Here is an 18,903-nt window from a genome sequence, read left to right on the forward strand (position 1 = left end):
TCTGCTTATATTTGGAAAAAGAAACAACAAAAGCAAATAAAGGCAGATGGAAATGATTGTTCTAGAGTAGTGGTGGTGAACCTATGTCACCCGTGCCCCAGCAGGCTGTTTGTATCACTGAAAGCTCTAAAAGCTTCACCATCACAGTTCTAGAGTATAATTTCTTTCTCTCTCTCTTCCTTCCTTCCTTTCTTTCATCTATCTTTCTTTCTTTTTTTTTTTTTTGATACAGGTTTCACTATGTAGTTGAGACTGACCTGGAACTCACTATGTAGCCCAGGCTCATCTTGAACTCACAGTATCCTCCTGCCTCAGCCTCCTGAGTGCTGGGATTACAGGCATGTGCCACCACGCCCGACTAGAGTATATTTTCTTATAGTATCAGATTTGGTGTCTTACATATTTGTTACGTAAGAAATGAAAACAACAACCTCTAAAACTTAGAAAATGAATGCTGGGTATCAGCTTTCTGTAACAATAATGAAACACTGATGACTTATAGAAAGAAAAGATTTCTGGTACTGCCCACCACTGGTATGAGGAATGACAACTTTAAGGAAATCATGGTGGTGCCTTCAGCCAAGGACTTTATTGACCTGATGTTGTCAAGGACTTGACGAAAGACTCCAATTGTTATTCATAAACACGATCAAATTTATTGCATTAGACATTTTCACATGAGAAAAGTCAAATTTACTCAGCAGAATTACCATAACAGACTCTCACAGATCCTAACAGATTTTCCTAAACTGGATGACATCCATCCATGTTATGCGATTTGATGAATATTCTCTATGATAAGGATCGTTACAAGTCAGCTCTAGGGCAAATAAATATTGCCAAAATTTAGTGGATAATGCTGCTGAAGATCATGTGTGGCTAATGAAACATGGAGATTCTCTCTACTGCTGCAAGCAGCCGAAGCAGGCTGCCCTTGGGGTGGAGGTGCACTGTTATCAAGAGACAGAAGCGGAGTTCGGACTATTTGGAACAAGTACGTCAGCATTTATCCCACTTGTCAACCATAGATCCAAATGCAAGAACTCGGTGGGTCCTCAAATGTCGGGAAACCCAGCTTCATCAACAAGGGGACAAGAGCAGCTGTGGGAGTTCAGCCGTACGAATTTACCAGCAAGTCTCTGATAAGTATCTACCATTAGCAGGTTGTGGATACTGGGATCACGTTGGAACACTATCGAAATGCAAGCAACACAGCCATGGTTCACCTCTGTGTCATGGTTTTTTATGTGATGGATTTGTCTGAGCAGGGTAGGTGTGGACTGAAAGAACAGTTAGACCTCTTCCAGATATCAGACCCCTCTTCTTCTTCTTTTTTTTTTTTTTTTTTTTTTTTTTTTTTTTTTGGGACTGGGGATCGAATTTGGAACCTTGTGCTTTTGAAGCAGTCAGTGGAACCACTGAGCTAAATCCCTGGCCTACAGACCCCCTCTGTATCAATAAAACTCTTATAATTGTAGCAAACAAATACAATGTGAAAAGAATAGCTGAACTTCCTTTTTTCTTTTTTTTTTTTTTTCAGTACTGGGGATTGAACTCGGGACCTTGTGAGGCAGGCGGCAGAACGAACCTTGTGCTTTTGAAGCAGTCAGTGGAACCACTGAGCTAAATCCCTGGCCTACAGACCCCCTCTGTATCAATAAAACTCTTATAATTGTAGCAAACAAATACAATGTGAAAAGAATAGCTGAACTTCCTTTTTTCTTTTTTTTTTTTTTTCAGTACTGGGGATTGAACTCGGGACCTTGTGAGGCAGGCGGCAGAACCACAGAGCTAAATCCCTGGCCCCTGAACTTCCTGAAGATGATCAGAAAATATTAATCAACTTGCAGGCCAGAGGATTCCCTGTTATACAGACCAGCACCCTGAGGAAGGTATTAATTTTTTAAAAAAATTTTATTGAGTTTATTGGTACATTTAAGGGATACAGTACAGTTACATTCATTGTTGGGATCATGTACCTCTACATGGCAAGTCTTGATTCTCATTTTTTCCCCTTACTGAGGAAGGTATTATCCAAATTAAAATAGAGGCCTGTGATAGGTTCTTGGTTCATCAAGTGGAAAGCAAAATGAAAGGAAATAAAGTGAAGTAAAACGCTGAGCAGATTGCATTTAGCTACACCAAACAAGAGAGATAATAAGGAGAGGCCTCCCTTCACCCTAAAAGGAGTGTTGGCATGCAAGAAGAGGATGGAAATTGGGGAGCCCAAGAAGAAAAGGGAATGAGATCTTGAGCTGGAAATGGGAGATAATTACATTATGGATCTTCAAAAATACTGGGGTTTAATGAATTCATCCAAAAAACGTAAGACACCAGATATCTAGAAAGGCCATAATGTGTGGCTGATTATATTGGTCCCACTGTAATGAAGCAATTTGAAGAGTTAGAAAAAGAAGAAGAGTTAAAACAGCTACTGGAGAGCATGACAGTGAATCTGAAAGTGAAGACAAAGAAATAGTGGAAACTCAACCACTGGCAAAGTAGATTAGAGAAAAAAAGAAATTGAAAATTTTGCTATCCAAGAATGCCCAGGGACAGAGGATGCCTCAAACTGCTATGAAGTTTCAGCAGAACATTCGGAGAATGAGATGCAAAGTCTTGGTACTGATATGGATGATAAAGACAATGCCCACCATGTAATCCAGGCAAGAAGCTCTCAGAGTGTCACCAGGAAGAGAAAGAGAGAAGAATCTGTTCCACCCACTTCTGTAGCCCAGAGTCGGAGTTGCTCTTGGACTCCACGTCATATTTCTGGTTTTCGAGATGTGAAGACGGTAAAGCAAGCCAAAACTACGATGGAGAGTGCTCAGAAGAAGACAGATCACTTGGGGAGCAGAGGGGGCAGATGGACGTGCACTTGATGTGGAGTCCAAGCACTTATTCTCTGGAAAGAGAGAAGCTGGTATAAAGGACAGAAGATAGTGCCCCTTTCAATGACATGGTTTGGCTAGACTGGCTGTTTCATTTGGTATGGTTTCATAAAACTGGAATAATCTATGAACTGAGAAAAACAATGGAAATAGCTGAAGGGCTTGTTGCTGAGAGTGGCGATTAACCCTACAGAGGCGAGCATAATATTACAAATATTTTGATGAGATAGTGTTTCTGCATTTTGTAGAGTTGATTCAGATTTCAAACTGGTATGACTATTGAGGTTTTTGATGAAGAAGGAACTTTACTTTGTGAGAGGTAGATTTGGCTTATCACAAAGTGAATATCCTCACCTTGTGGTACACGCAGAAGGCTAACAGCTCTGACCTGCAGGCTTGGGGAAAAACCTGTTTATGAGTGTGTCGGGCCCCTGTGCTTAAAATACTCTCTTAGATTATTTTCTAGTCCTTTAATACAATATATCATTGTAATCTGTCTTCAGATTATCCCAAATTCAGATTTATCCAGAATAAACCTCTACAGAAAAAAAGTTTGGATATGTAAAAAAAGAGAGAAGATTTCACCGGGCTCATGATGGTAGAGACTCCAGGTCATGTTCGGTTGGATCTGTTGCTTTGGACCTGTGACAAGGCAGCACACCACGGTGCATGGGAGAGCAAGACCTCTTACTTCTTGTCTGGAAAGCAAAAGAGGAGAGAAAGAGACTGGGGTCCCACAGTTCCTGTCTACATCTTGCCTTCTGGGACTGAAACACCTCCCACTACCTCTTATGGGTTCCGCCATGTCCCAGGTACACCACACTGAAACCCAAGCCTTTAATACATGGGCCTTTGGGGGACACTGAACAACCAAACCATGGCAAATGTTTCATGGTTTTTAACTATATATCAAATTAGCATAATAACTACATGGGGAAAATAACGATGTGCCGTTTTTAGCATAGTATTTTGACTACATGTCTTGGTATAATATATTCTAAAGACAAATAGAGCTGTAAAGAAATCATAAACTTCATACATTATATAGTCTTTTTTTTTTTTTTTTTGGTTTTTTGAGACAGGGTCTCACTATGTAGTTGAGACTGACCTGGAACTCACTATGTAGCCCACGCTGGTCTCTAACTCACAGCAATCCTCCTGCCTCAGCCTCCCGAGTGCTGGGATTACAGGCATGCACCACCATGACTGGTTTATATAGTCTTACTGTTAATAGTAATGGCAATATTATTTTGAAACTATTGTATATATTTCAAAAGAAAGCAAATACTATGTTAACGTTAAAATACAAGATCTCTCACGCTTATGTTCTCTTTCTAGATATATCTATATATAGAGAGGTTTATATATCTTCCTTAATGTTAAATTTGAATTGGAAATATCAGTATGAGCCTGTGACCTTAAAAAAATTTTCCAGAAAGATGTATTTCCTAGCTCTGTCCACTAAAACGGACTAGAAGTAATGACAGCACAGATTGTGCCCTTTAAATACCATTTCCCACTCAAGAAACCAAGGCTCCTTGGAGGGACGAGCAATTTCAGGTCTATAAATAAATGTATAGTGCACCTTGCTTTTACCATTGACATTGGTGAGATCGTCACATGGAAATTAATTCATCATCATGTCTTAGATGATGAGGACCTAAGGGATACCCTTGGTTTCACCAAGAACAATTAATTTATAAAATCAGAATGCCCACTTATTATTTTAGAAAGTTCAGTGGAGCTACCAAACAGACTGTATATTCATATTTGCATTCTCTGTCCACGGACAGATCTTGGGAAGCTAATTTAGAAGCAGAAGTGGCTTGATGAGCTGGATGTGGTGGTGCACGTCTGTGATCTGGAGGTTGAGGCAGGAGGATTGCTGTGCGTTTGAGGCCAGCCTGGGCTACATAGGGAGACCCTGTCTCAAAGGGAAGAAAAAAAAAAGAAGTAGCTTGACGAGCACTAAGCCCAGGTGAGGAGAGTCACTGGGAACACACATCTGCAGGTAGATGACTCAGTGAGCAGCTGCTATGTGCTGTGGGTTCTTGTGTAATCTCATCTTCATGGCATCAAGAGAGGTCCACATCCTATGATCACTCGCAGATTCTCCCTCTTCTGTCCCTTTTTTCTGGGCATCCGCTTTCCCAAAGCAGCCTCTTTCCTTAGATATAAGACTATCGCATCTTAGGCAAGCAAAAATCACATCTGTTCCTACAGACATAGGTTCATACCCCATAGTGTATAACATTAGCTATAAGTGAAAATATAGAAATCTAGAAATTATAGAAAGAAGGGGAGGAGATGGAATTACAAATTGGTCACCCATGAGCTGGAAAAAGAGAAGCAGCACACAATCCCCAGTTCACCACGGACCCCGCCCGGCCCAGGGCGTACATGCTGTCGCTCGTCTCACCACTGTAGGTACTGAGTTTGCCGTCCTGTTTGTAAGGTTCTTCTGTAAGTTGCTCTGCTGAACTGCTGCACCTGTTCAGTGTCTAACTCTCAGAAGTCAGTCTGTCTTACTTGTGTCCTGGCTCAAAGCCAGAATAGAATGTTTCCCTATTGGCCTCTTGTTTATATGTGTACTACTTACTGATGAGTTGGTGAAAGTGATGAAATAAAATGAGTTTGCTGGAAAGAAAAAGAATAAGGTCTGAACTTTAAGGAAAACCCACATCGAGAGAGAGAGAGAGAGAGAGAGAGAGAGAGAGAGAGAGAGAGAGAGAGAGAGAATAAAAGAAGCCTCTTCGGGATGGGTTTCTGATTTACTCTTTTTTTTTCCTTCTTTTAAATTTCAAAAATGCATTTCCCACTTACAGAGTTGGAGAACTGGTCCCTTTTCTGGAGCAAAGTCTCTAACCAGAAGCCATGAAGGAAATCTCAAATGCAAAGTTTCCTCCTTTAATTCACTGGCTGAGTCTTTACATACATTTGCTTTTGTCACACACCAGCCTTACTGACATAGGCAAGTACACACGATCTCCGGTGTGTAAGCTATGTACATGTTGCAACCTAAATTATTTTCAATCTCTGTTACAGATGTTAGCCTGCATTCCGTTTTTAACTGTGACGTAGGCACTTTTGCTGGTTGCCCAGGAGATAGGGATCTGGGCAAAACAGGGAAAACAGTGCCTTGAGGGGTTAGCGAAAAATGTTGTTTCCCTATGGTCCTGCTCACTTGCAGCCTCCAACCCACACTGACCCATGGGAAACCCATTGCCATGAGGCGCTAGTGAGTACAGCTGACCCCTCGCTGGGAGACAGCATCTGGAACAGTAGAGGCTCCCAGGATCTCCCCTTCTCTCAAGTTCCACCTGCCCCGAGGAGCTGTAGCTGCCCTCTCTGACTAGGTCGAATCTCATTGAACATTCTCGTTACTCAGAATGCACCCTTTATCACTCTGCTCCCTTTGCAGTTTTCCAATTATTCATGTGTTTGGTAAATGCCTCCTTCTTTCCATGGGAGGGCAGGACCATGACTTTTTCCTTTGTCTGTATATTCAGCTGGGAACATGCTCCCTACTGATTCGACACTAAATACGTGTTAGTGAATGACTCCTGGGCCAGTGGTAGTGGAAAGGACTGTAGATGAAATGTGGTTGCTTTCCTCCTTTGACAGATGAATATCATGGTGAAGAAATCTTCCCAAGCCACGTGGATTTTTAGTGAGGAAGCATTAAGTAGTGTTTAGGACTACAGACTCTCAAGGCAAACCGTCTGGATTTGTATTCTTGGTGCTGCCACTCAATGGCCTGGTAGTTACTTAATATCTCTGTGCTTGTTTCTACCCGGAAAGGGGGTACAACTGTAGTAGTTCATAGGGTAATTATGAATATTTAGTGCTTAAAATACTAAGTATTATGTAAGTGTTTGTAGAAAAAAAATGTACAGGCTAGAATAGGATCAGATCCTAAATCTCTTGACTTCTTATGTAGTGCTTTTCACAAAACTGTGTGATTTTATTTTGCTATTGGTGTAGACTTGTGCTGCCCAACAGAATTTTCTGTGATGATGGAAAGGTACTGCCTAATATGGAAGTCCCTGGCCACATTCAGCTGAGTAGTTGATACGTGCTAGTGTCACTAAAGAAATGAAAACAATTGTTACTTTTCTTTTAATTATTTAAATTTGAATTTAGACTATCCCACTGGATAATCAGGAGCAAAAATCATTGCAGCAGCCAAGGCATCATAGTTGGTAGAATAGGTGTCTTGCAGCCCTAAAGCTCAGGGAAATCTTTCTGAGCAAGAGCACTACAGTGTCCTGGGAGGCAGGAGACTCCCCGCCTTCTTATCTTGGCCGGGCACCTGACATCAAGGCAGGGTTGTTCTTCTATCAGGCAGCTCTGTAGGTGGGCACATCCCCCCAAACCGTAGTTGAGTAGACCAATTAGGGGCATCTTCCCCTTTATTTTTTTAAATTTAGGATCATATGCCATAAACTTAAAGACAATGTCTAAATTTAAAAACAAAGGTTTCAAAGCCCTAAAGTGAACAGGGTTTTCAACCAACTTTAAAATTGTATATTCTTCAAGAGTGATTCAGATACTACATTTGGAGAGTTACCCTCTCATATCTATAAGCTAGCTATCACTCTTTTTTTAAAAAGTCAATACAAGAAAAAGGCAAGATCTCCATGGCCGTTTCCAAATTAAGCTACAGCTTGAGCTGAAAATAGCTTGCCAGTGTGGAGAATGTGTCCTCTGAATTTAAATGGCTTGTTTCTCTCCCAGAGGACAACACTCACTGTGTTCTACACAGGAGTGGACTCTGGGAAAGCTTTCTTCATGTTTTCTCGGGATTCCTTTCTACTTTGTGTTCAAGCAGAGTAAAAGATACCCATCACCGCTTTAGGTTCTACACATGTGCATGAAGTGCAATGAACATGAATATGCACAGCTCTTCTTGGTACGGTTGTGTCAGTGTGTGTGTGTGTGTGTGTGTGTGTATTCAGCTTTGTGTAGATAACTCTAAGGACAATCCCTAACAGCCTAAAGGTATGTTCTGAAGTAGATGTACTTCCTGTATTTCAACTGTGTTACCATTTACTGTACTAAAATTCATCTTCTCCTAATTGTTATTGAAAGATTTTATGCTTTTTAATTTCAGAAACAATCCCTGTTTGTTTGTTTGTTTGTTTTCCTTTTTCCCTGATACCTCCTACAACACTGGGATAACTTTCTCTCTGGTAATGAAGACCAGAAGAGGAAAATAAGAGGTGATAAGTAGCATATTTAATATGTGGTGAAAGTTATATTTTCAAATGAACTATATAGATTGAAAATTTTTAAATTTGAAAGAAAGGCATTTATCATTACAGCATTTTTAAAAAACTTTTATTTTCATTAGTTACAACGTGCATGTAGTTTAAATAACCAAATAACTCTACAAGTCTTATAATTTTTTTTCTCTTTTGGTTTTTTTGAGACAGGGTCTCCCTATGTATTTGAGACTGACCTGGAACTCATTATGTAGCCCAGGCTGGTGTCAAATTCACAGCGATCCTCCTGCCTCAGCCTCCTGAGTGCTGGGATTATAGGCATGCGCCACCACACCCGGCTTTTAATTATTTTTTAAAATAAGCCCTTTTGCTTATCTTAAAATTGTTTTTAAGATAATGTGTGGACCTCTGTAGGTTCCTCCAAAGCCCTCCTCCTCCACTCTCTGAACTACATATGCAATGAGTTTTAAATATAATAGCCATGCTTCCTAATATCAATCTTCTCTCTCCCACCCATCTTTTTAAAAAATTGAGATCTTTGCCGGACATGGTGGCACACGCCTGTACTCCCAGCACTCGGGAGGCTGAGGCAGGAGGATCGCTATGAGTTTGGGACCAGCCTGTGCTGCATAGTGAGTTCCAGGGCAGTCTCAACTACATAGTGAGGGGCTGGGGATTTAGCTCAGTGGTTCAATGGCCTGCCTTGCAAACGCAAAGACCCAAGTTCAATCCCCGGTACCACCCCCCCAAAAAATTGTACAACTACATAGTGAGACCCTGCCTCAAAACAAAAAACAAAAACAAAAACAAACAAACAAAATTAAGATCTTTAATATGCTTTCTATTCTAAAAAATTATACAGCCAGTATGCATACTGCCTGTAATGTCTCTTTACTTGGAAGGCTGAGCCAGGAGGAATATTTGAGACCAAGAGATTGGGGCAAAATAGAGAAACAACATCTCTTTAAATTAAATGAAATGCAGGCATGTCATGAAAATTCAAATAATACAGAAATATAGGAAATATAAACTGGAAGCCCTTTGAAAGCTTACTTCTCTATGGATAACCAGAAGTATGAGGATTACCCCTCCTGATCTCTCATACTTTGTATACTCTACCTCTTTATCATTGGTATGCAATAGACCTTTCATGTAGTAGTCAACACATTTTTGGAGCATGTATTAGCATAAGGAACTGTGTTTGGGAAGGATTACGGGGATGATAAGGATAAATCAGAACCAGTTGGCAACCGAGGAAGTAACAGAGGCACTAGTCATGGGCTGATATAAAATAGAGAAAATGGAAAGTATCAAAAGGGAGACATTGTGCTTTGGCGCTCAGCTGAGAAGAGGGGATTTCCATTAGGGAAGATTAAAATAGGCTTCCTGGAGGAAGCTGCATGTGGGGTGCATTCTGAGAATCAGATAGGATGTTAGCACGTAAAGATAGGAAAAGCAAAACTAGGTGCAGAGAACAGAATGAGTGCAAAGACAGATACACCTCGAGCTAAGAGTGTATGATGAATTTTGTTTTCAGACACGAAGGGAGCCCATGGGAAAGTACTGTGGGAAATAGCCTTCAATCATCATGACTTAGGCTGCACTTTCTCCAAGGGCAGTGAGGACACCTTAAAAGTGTCAGGGTAAAGATGTGAGGCAAACAGTGTTATTAGCTGAATGGTGCCCCTCTCAAAAGCTTACACTGAATCCTCCCTCAACTGACTGCGTTTGAAGATAGGGCCTTTTGTGAGGTAATTAGGGTTAAATGAGGTCTGAAGGGTTGGGGTGGGGGAGGCTGGCCCAATAGGACTAGTTTGGTGGAAGAAGAGGCAGCAGTACCAGGAGGATACATGCACAAGAATAATCTGTGTGAGGGCACATTGAGAAGGCCCATCTGCAAGTCTGAGAAAGTCCTCCCTGGAGTCCCTGTTGTTGGCACTATGGTCAGCCTCCAGAGCTGAGAAAAAAAAAAAAAAAAGAAAGAAAAGAAAACCCCCAACCCCCAAAAGACAGAATCTGTAATGGAAGCCACTCAGTCTGTGGTGTTCTGTCATAACAGCGCTAGCAAACTAATACACAGAACTAGCAGTTTGGTATAGAACATATCTGTGTACTTACTGCAGAATAGGCTTTACAATGGTCACATATTGCAGTACCGCGATGGCTCTTACCCTTGGGCTCTTTGCCTCTCCATCTAAAGATGTGAGACCAACTGGGTGTGTTTTGTTATTATTTAATTCAATAGGCTGCTGTTGAATGCACATTCGTATTTGTTGTATGCTCATTTCTGTACCAATATTCAAGTCACCATAATAATTCCCTGTGTGATTTAAATGAAATACCTTACTATTGAAAATAATAAAATGAGCACAGCTGCTAACACTGAGTGTTCACAGTGTATCAGATACTATCCGAACTGCTTTTCATGTTTGCTTCACTGAACACTCACAGTAAACCTATCATTCACCTATCATTACTCTTATCACCTCCATGCACAGATAAGGAAACTAGGTATAGGGAGTTGAAATGACTTGCTTCAGATTTTATAGATGGAAAATGCAGAACTGAAATTAACCCAATTTACTTAGACATTTATCCTCATTATTAAAACCCTAATAGAACCTATCACCACTAGATGATGTGTAGAAGACAACTTATTTTTAGACTTGACTCAAAAGTTCAATGGAAAATGAATTCTGTGATGAAACTCTTTGCTGCACATGATGTGCGTCAAAGGCAGGATGTGAGCAACTGGCTTCAACCCCATATCCGAACTTTAGGAATTCTTTGTCTTGTTCTACCCTACTGTTATTGGAGATAAAACTCATTTCACTCCAACTTACAGATATAGTATCCAACAAACATCTAGCACAAGATTCTGAGATCAAATTAAAAAATGAACTTCCTGGGTCAATAAAGCAGAAGCCATTCTTTGAACCCTTTACAAGATGTTTTGGTGGTCTGCTTACCTCTATTCAAACGTCTCTATTTTGTTCCCTCACTAACTCAACACTGTCTTTGTTATCTTTATTGCCAAACTCTGAACTGTGTTTCCATGCCAAGCCTCTGACAAGTTATACTCTAGACTGAGCTTTCTTCATCTAGTTGCATAAACTCTGGAAAACAGAACAAAATTTTCCTCTCTTTTTTTTCTCATCGGCTAGTTCCTCCCGTGATAAATGGTTATAGCATTACTCACATAGAAGATCCTCAGTAAACAGTTCTGAGCTATAAAAAATTCCAGAATTAACAACAACAGGAATTAGTTTTGCATTTGAACAGTACAAAGGGCTTTGTAGACTACATAAGGATGCTTAGAGAAAGGAGGAAATATTACACTGAGGGTTCTCCAGCCCAGAGGATAAGAATGTTGTAAGTATATGCACTGTTCTGGGGAAAGGGTCTTTAAATAGTTAAAACTCCAGTGGAAGCAGTGTTAGGCAGCTCAGGGAATGTTTATAGTGCAAGGCCGGAAGTCCAAGTCAGGGACTTCTGCTGGCAGGAAGGGGAGAGGGGAAGAGGGAGGGAGAGGAAAACAGGGTGCCTGGGGGAAGATTCTTAGTTGTTCTCAGCCTGGAAGAGTTTCTCTTGCAACTGGAGGCCAGAGATGATCCAGAAAGCTTTTCCCCTTGATCCAGAGAGGGTGCAGATAGAGTGAAACCAAAGTTAAGAGATACAGACAGGCATCATGCCCAGAATACAGCTGGAACTTCCAACATAGGAATAGAGTTACACAAAAGTAGAAATTGAAATGCTTAGACATCTAGAAATACAGTTGATAAAGCGTTCTTTAAATAATATGATAAAAATACTTAGCATTGATTTAGTGATTTTTATATGCCAACAGCTGCATGAAATCTTTCATATTCATTATTCCATCCAGTTCTCAGGATCTCTATGAGGAAAGTCTCTATTTTAGAAATTCTGTCTCTCTCTCTCTTTTTTTTTTTTTTTTACAAATAAGCAAATTGAGGCATTGTAAGTTAAATTGTTTGCCCAAAATATAATTTTGAATGGTTGGCTCATATCAAATTTCAAAAAGTTAGAAATATGATTTCCTTAAAAATAAGATTTACATACTTCATGTATGAGAGACTCAGGTGGTTCAAAGAGGAGGAGGAGGAGGGACTGAGATTCTTTTCACCAGTGGAAGAAAAGAATGTTGGATAAAATCACAAAATTAGAGAATAAAAAACTGATTAATGGGCCAGGGATTTAGCTCAGTGGTGCTGCCTCCTGCCTCACAAAGCACAAGGTCCTGAGATTGATCCCCAGGACCAAAACAAACAGAAAAAACCCTAACTGATTAATGTGCTCTAAAGCAACAAAACCAAAACAGTATTCTTTTTTGTTGGACATAAATCACCCGTCTTTCTTTGGGCCAAAAATTTAATTTGTCAATTGAATGCATATTCACATCTAATTTAAAGACTTATAACTCTAAACAATAAAACATAGTAGATCAAATAAAATTACATCCCCAGATAACCAGGTGATCTCAAGCAGACCTGTTAGACAATGTTTGCCATAGTCTGAATCTTTGTGTTCCTCCAAAATTCATGTGTTGGTTCCCAATGTGATGGTTTTATAGGAAGTGGGGGCTTTGGGAGGTGATATGGTCACAAATGCAGAGCCCTCATGAGTGAGATTAATATCGTTATAAAAGACTCCCGAGGGAGCTGTTTCCCAAATGAGGAGACAGTAAGAAGGTGTTTTCTAAGCTCCAGAAAGTGGGCCAGACACTGAATGTGCTAGCATCTTTATCTTGGATTTCCAGACTGCCAGCACTGTGAAAAATAAGTTTCTATTATTTAAAAGTCACCCTATCTATGGCATTTTGTTATAGCAGTTTGGACTAAGACAATGCTTGTTTAATAGAACTTTCTATGGGGATGGAAATGTTTTACAATTGTACTGTCTAGAGAGAGAGCCACAGACCACATGTGGCTGTTGGGCACTCAGATTGTAATGGTATGATTGAACTGTAATTAGTTTAAATTCAAATACCAACATTAGACTAGTGACTGGTACGTGGGATGATATGGTAAAATGGCTTTGGAAGAGCACAGTGTTCACGATACCCAGGTGATCCTAAGTTTTAAGAGGTACAGTTGGTGGTACTGACAAAAGCAAGATTTCGCATTTTGAAATGCACTGCTTCAATCCATGGTCTTATACAATCCACTTTCTAAAGCAGGCTAAGGTGATGTTATTAATCCCATTTGACAAGTGACTGCTGAATGCAAAATTATTAGTCAGCAGTACAACTGAGATTTGGACCTACCTGAGTCTGTTTGGTTGCAAAACTGAAATATCAAATGCCCATTGAAGCCAGTTGGTCAGATGAGTCAAGTGGTTTAGTTATACAACAAACCAGAAATGGCTAGTCTAAATCCAGTTGGTCATGGTTCAGAATTGACAGATTTTATCATTTTTCAAGAAAAAAAATCACAAGTCTGAATTTTTGAGTAAGATATTCTTGATTTTAAAAGTCCTCCGTAAGGGTGGGGGATTTGGCTCAGTGGTTCTGCTGCCTGCCTCACAAACTCAAGGGCCCAAGTTTGATCTCTGGCACAAAAAAAAAAAAAAAAAAAAAAAAAAAAAAAGCCCCCCCTCAAAGACCAAACAAAATAAGTTTGCAGTTCTAATGTGGTCCACAGGCCACTAGTTTTCAGCCCCTGCTAGCTAGGTAGTATAAATGCTTTCCTCTTCACTCTGCTGCCTCTAACAAGAACCAAAGACAGGGTTTTGGCCTTTCCAGAATTTCCAAGGAAGAGGGTAGGGCTGCTCACAGCAACTGTCACTATGGCTCTTTCAGTGCTTGTCACGCATTGCCAAATGGTTATTTATATGTTTGTCTTCTCATCTAGATTGCAAGTCCCCAGAGAAGAATATCTACTCAGCTATCTATTGCCAGCACAACACTTGGCAAAGAGAACACTTTTAATCTGTCTTTGTTGAAGCTGGGTGTGGTGGCTCATGGCTGTAATCCCACCACTTGGGAGGCTGAGGCAGGAGGATCACTGTGAGTTCCAGACCAGCCTGGACTACATAGTGAGTTCCAGGTCAATCTCAACTACATAGTGAGACCCTGTCTCAAACAAACAAACAAACAAACAAACAAAAATATGTCTTTGTTGAATGAGTGTACATAAAAACCAAAAGCTTAATTAGAATAGCTATGGGCCACTTCTTTATTTTTACTTTAAATTCTTATGGGCCAAACAGATTTATTTCCTTGCAGTTTTAATGTTTTTAAACCTAGCTTAGACGTGCACACATATTAGAATAGTAGAATATTATACATATTAGTTCAGAAACAATCTCAAAATTGTAATACCTACAATTTTTTAAAGGCCTCTATGAACCAGTACTTTATTTTATTTAAACCTTTCAATAACCCAGCTCAATGAACATTATCACTTCTATAACTGAGGAGCTAAGAAATTCAGAGTTATTAGATAAGTAATAGTTTGAAAGTGGAGGAGGAAAGGGAGCCCGGCCGGGACCCTGAGTCTGAGGTGAGAGGTGACTGGGTCTTTCACTGGGAGCAGAATCTGCCAGAACCAAGCAAACACAGAGGGTGAGAGTGAGGTGGGCTGTGGAAGCACAGAGCTAGGATGGGGGAAGGCAGACAGGGTCTGAGAAGGTGACAAGGAGGATAGCCAGGAAGAACACAGAGTCCCAGTGTCTATGCAGGTCAGGAGTGTAAAATGGGGCAGGTAGAGTGCATCCGTGGGTCACTCTTATTTTTCACATGTTCTCTGATGATTAGTACTTGGGAGAGGCACGGGAAGGAACAAAACCTGTACTTCCCCAGGTCCATGCCAGGCATCAAAGCAGAATCTCAAGTGATGCTCAGTGACTGATTAACTGTTACAAGTTGCCCATGAGTATAGTGGACGTCTCTTACCCTCAAGATCAAACAAAAGAGAGGTTCAGAAAATGAGAAAAGGCTAGAACAACCTAGTGGATATTCCAAATTGTGTTTTCTCCTCCCTTGCCCATTTCCTCTACTGGCAATTTCTGTACCCTACGAAGATGTTATTATTCAATACATATTAATCTATTCATTTGTTTTAAGGATCAAATTAAAAATTTGTATGGTTGAATGCAATGCCAGTTACTCTCAAAGAAGACATAATGGAAATGGAAATGTCCCAAAGTAGATTCCAAAAGGATCAAAGAAAATGGCCTCCAGTGGATTCCGCACCCTAAGCCTGTGATGGAGGAATAGGAAAGTGGAATTATGGGACCCCACCAAGTCAGTGAAGATCTAGAATGGGGGAAGAACACGGATTTTCCCACCAAACTCTACAGCAAAAGACTGGAATGTGATTTTAAGCTTGAATATGATAGTTTTAGGGTGAACAAACAGAGATATTCCATAATTTTACACATTGGTAGCAAATTTATGCCCAAGAAGTGGCTCAGGACAAAAGTAGAATTGGCTTCAAAAAACAGTTGGACATATTTGAATATCAGATTCACTTTGGGTCATTAAGAGAATCTAAGGGTATTTCAGGACAGATGTATTAATGATACTCTGTAATTGGCAAGCCTAGAGGGGAAGCATCCTTAACGACAAAATGTCCCTGTATCTCATATGAATTTTTTTTTTTTTTTTTAACCAGGGATTGAACTCGGGTCCTTGCACTTGCAAGGCAGGCCACCGGACCGCTGAGCTAAATCCCCAGCCCCTCACATGAAATATTTTAAGATGTTTGTTTAAATATAAAAAGATTTCTTGATCTTGCAAAATATTTCCATAGACAACAACTTCGTTTAAGGGATTGAATTTTCTTTGAAACATAGATAAATGGACTTGAATAAAGCCAAAACAATATTTAAAACTATATAATAGTAAGAACTTAGGTTGAAGATAAAGAGATGCCAACAGAATCAGAATACTGTATGTGGGGTTGGGGATATAGCTCAGGGGTAGAGTTCTTGCCTAGCATATGCCAGGCCCTGGGTTCAATCCCCAACGCCACAAACAAAGCTAAAAAAAAAACAATTGGAAGTGAATGCATTTATTTCAAAACATGGTGAAATTCACCTGAGCCATGAAGTTTTCTCTACAATACACAATCATTTATTTATTGATCCCATAAATTAGAAAAACTTACTTGTTAAATGTATAAAGTTGTAGAACCCTCTTATTGATATTAAATTCTATGATTGGTGTGATATAATAGATCTGTATAGGTAGAGACATCAATTGACAGTTAAGCATGCTGCTTAACAGCTCCAAGTATTATTTCTTAATTAAAAAAAATCACACATGCATTCCAAGGAGCTATGAAATATAGTCAGCTCCCCATGTCATGTTTTCTGCCTCCATTAATTCAACCAGCTATGGATCATCATCTTTTGGAAAGAACTATGCCTGTGCCGAACTTACACAGACTCTTCTTGTTATTATTCCCTAAATCATACAATATAACAACTATTTGCCCAGAATTCATGTTGTACTGTGTGTTAAGTAGTCTAGGGATGATTTAAAGTATCCAGGAGTATATTTGAAGGTTATATGTAAATACTGTGCCATTCTATATAAGAAGTTTGAGCATCCTTGAATTTTGGTAACCTGCTTAGGTTCTAGAACCAATCCTCCATGATTATCAAGAAACACTTGTATTCCTCTTCCTCCTCCTCCTCCTCCTCCTCGCCCTCCTCCTCCTCCTCCTCCTTCTTCCAGACTTGAATTTTCCCCAGACCTTTGCCTTTGAGGTAAAGTAGGTCTTTCTATGAAACGTATCCAAAATTATTTATGAAATACATCCAGCACTTCCTCACATTTTTCCCCATTAAAAAAAAAGAGAGAGCTGTGGTATACAGAAAAATCTCTCTACTGTTCTTGAACAAATCTAGTCATTAGAAGCTGAGCTGCAGCGAGAAGAGTGGGGAGTTATTTTCTGTACTGTGAAGTTTGGTTCTCTGTGAAGTAGAATTTCATCAAACTGAATGTGTCATGAATTTTAAATACTGTATATCTGATGCTAAAAGGGAAAAAATAAGTATGTTGTCCTTTCTGGTAGGCTTGTCTTTAGATGTGTCTGGTCATCACCTTGGCAACCCTTACAAATGGCAAGTGACGTCAAGCAAAGAGGAAAAACACCGCTGGGTGCATACACTCCACGCCTCTAGCTAATTCCAAGTACTTATGCTCACATGAGCACTAGATGGTTTCAGATGAAAACAAGAAATCTTTCACTTTATGAATATTCTTCCTAAACTTTTTGAGGATTTGGAGATCTGAAAATAATGTCTTTGAGCTTTCAATTTATGCAAAATGACAATTCAGCTTAGGTGTTCTGTTCCACCCTAACTGCCAAAGCTACTACAATGTTCCGCATGAGTAAATCTCAGAATCAAAAGGGAGCTGCCCCCCTTCTCTCTCTGACAGTACTGAGACAGGGTCTCACTATGTAGTTGAGACTGACCTGGAACTCACTATGTAGCCCAGGCTGGTCTCGAACTCACAGCGATCCTCCTGCCTCAGCCTCCTGAGTGCTGGGATTACAGGCATGAGCCACCACACCCAGCTATGCCCTTTTCTTTTGAAAGTTACCTTCCCCAACATTTTATAATGAAAAATACAGACATATAATAAGTTGAGAGAATGTTGCAATGGACACCCACATACTTATTACTCAGGTTTTTATATTACCATATACCTTCTGTCCATACATCCACCCACTCACCCATCCCTTTGTCTACACCTTAATCCATCTGATTTTGATGCATAAAATAAATTGCAGACAAGAATGAATATACTTCCTTCCTTAATATATTAGCTGGCATATCATTAACTAGAATTCAACACTCATTTTTGGGGTTTCTACTGATATATCTATATCTATATCTATATCTATATCTATATCTATATCTATATCTATCTATATCTATAGAGAGAAACGCGCAAACATGAAATGCACATTGGCTGAGTTCTGACAAATGCAAACATCTCTGTGAGCCGAACCCCTACGGAGACGTAGAACTTCGGGTGTGTGTGGACGGAGACACCAACTTCACCATTACCTTCTTCTTTCCGGTCCATCCCTACCCCACACACTCTCCCTGGACAACCACTCTTCTGAAAGTGTTTTTAAGGGCCTGGCATTGGGACTTGTTACTTCTAAGAGCCTCCTTCCTTGAATTGGCCAAAGGGCTTCATGCATCCTTCAAATAAAAAAAAAAAAATACAACTGTGGCCAGGCACAGTGGCACTTACCTGTAATCCTAAAGGCTGAGGAGGGAGGACTGTAAGTTTGAGGCCAGCAGGGGAAGTCTGTCAAGAGCTTGTATCAAAATAAAAAAGAAATAAAAAGGGCCAGGGATATAGCTTAATGGTAGAGCTTTCTTTAGATTTGATCCCTAGTACTGGAAGGGAAAAAGTACAACTGTAGATATTCACTTCAAAGTAGTAACGACGTGTAGCTCAGTGTGTCCAGCATTTACTTTTTCTCTGTTGTAGCTTTCCCTCCATTTCAGCCATGCAATATCAATACTCGACCTTCAGGGATGACAAGCAATATAAGGACAGGCTGCATAATTTGTAGGATCCAGTTTAAAAAAAAGAAAAGAAAAGAAAATGTAAGACCCTTGTTCAAAATTTATTGAAATTTTTGAGACAATGACAACTAAGCAGTAACTAAATGCAGGGTCTTTGTGATTGCAATTGCTCACTCATGAAGCTGAATTGAGTTAAAAAAATTTTTTTGAGACAGGTTCTTGCTATGTAGCCCAGGCTGGCCCTCAACTCATGGTGATCCTCCTGCCTC

General features: G+C 40.0%; 1 pseudogene; it reads left to right on the forward strand.

Moving 5' to 3' along the window:
* Positions 1 to 536: 536 nt before the first annotated feature.
* Positions 537 to 3,049, forward strand: LOC104867895 (annotated as a pseudogene).
* Positions 3,050 to 18,903: the final 15,854 nt, after the last annotated feature.

This window comes from Fukomys damarensis, unplaced genomic scaffold (genome assembly GCF_012274545.1).
Source record: "Fukomys damarensis isolate Sample0158 unplaced genomic scaffold, DMR_v1.0_HiC HiC_scaffold_12, whole genome shotgun sequence".
NCBI classification, from domain to species: domain Eukaryota; kingdom Metazoa; phylum Chordata; class Mammalia; order Rodentia; family Bathyergidae; genus Fukomys; species Fukomys damarensis.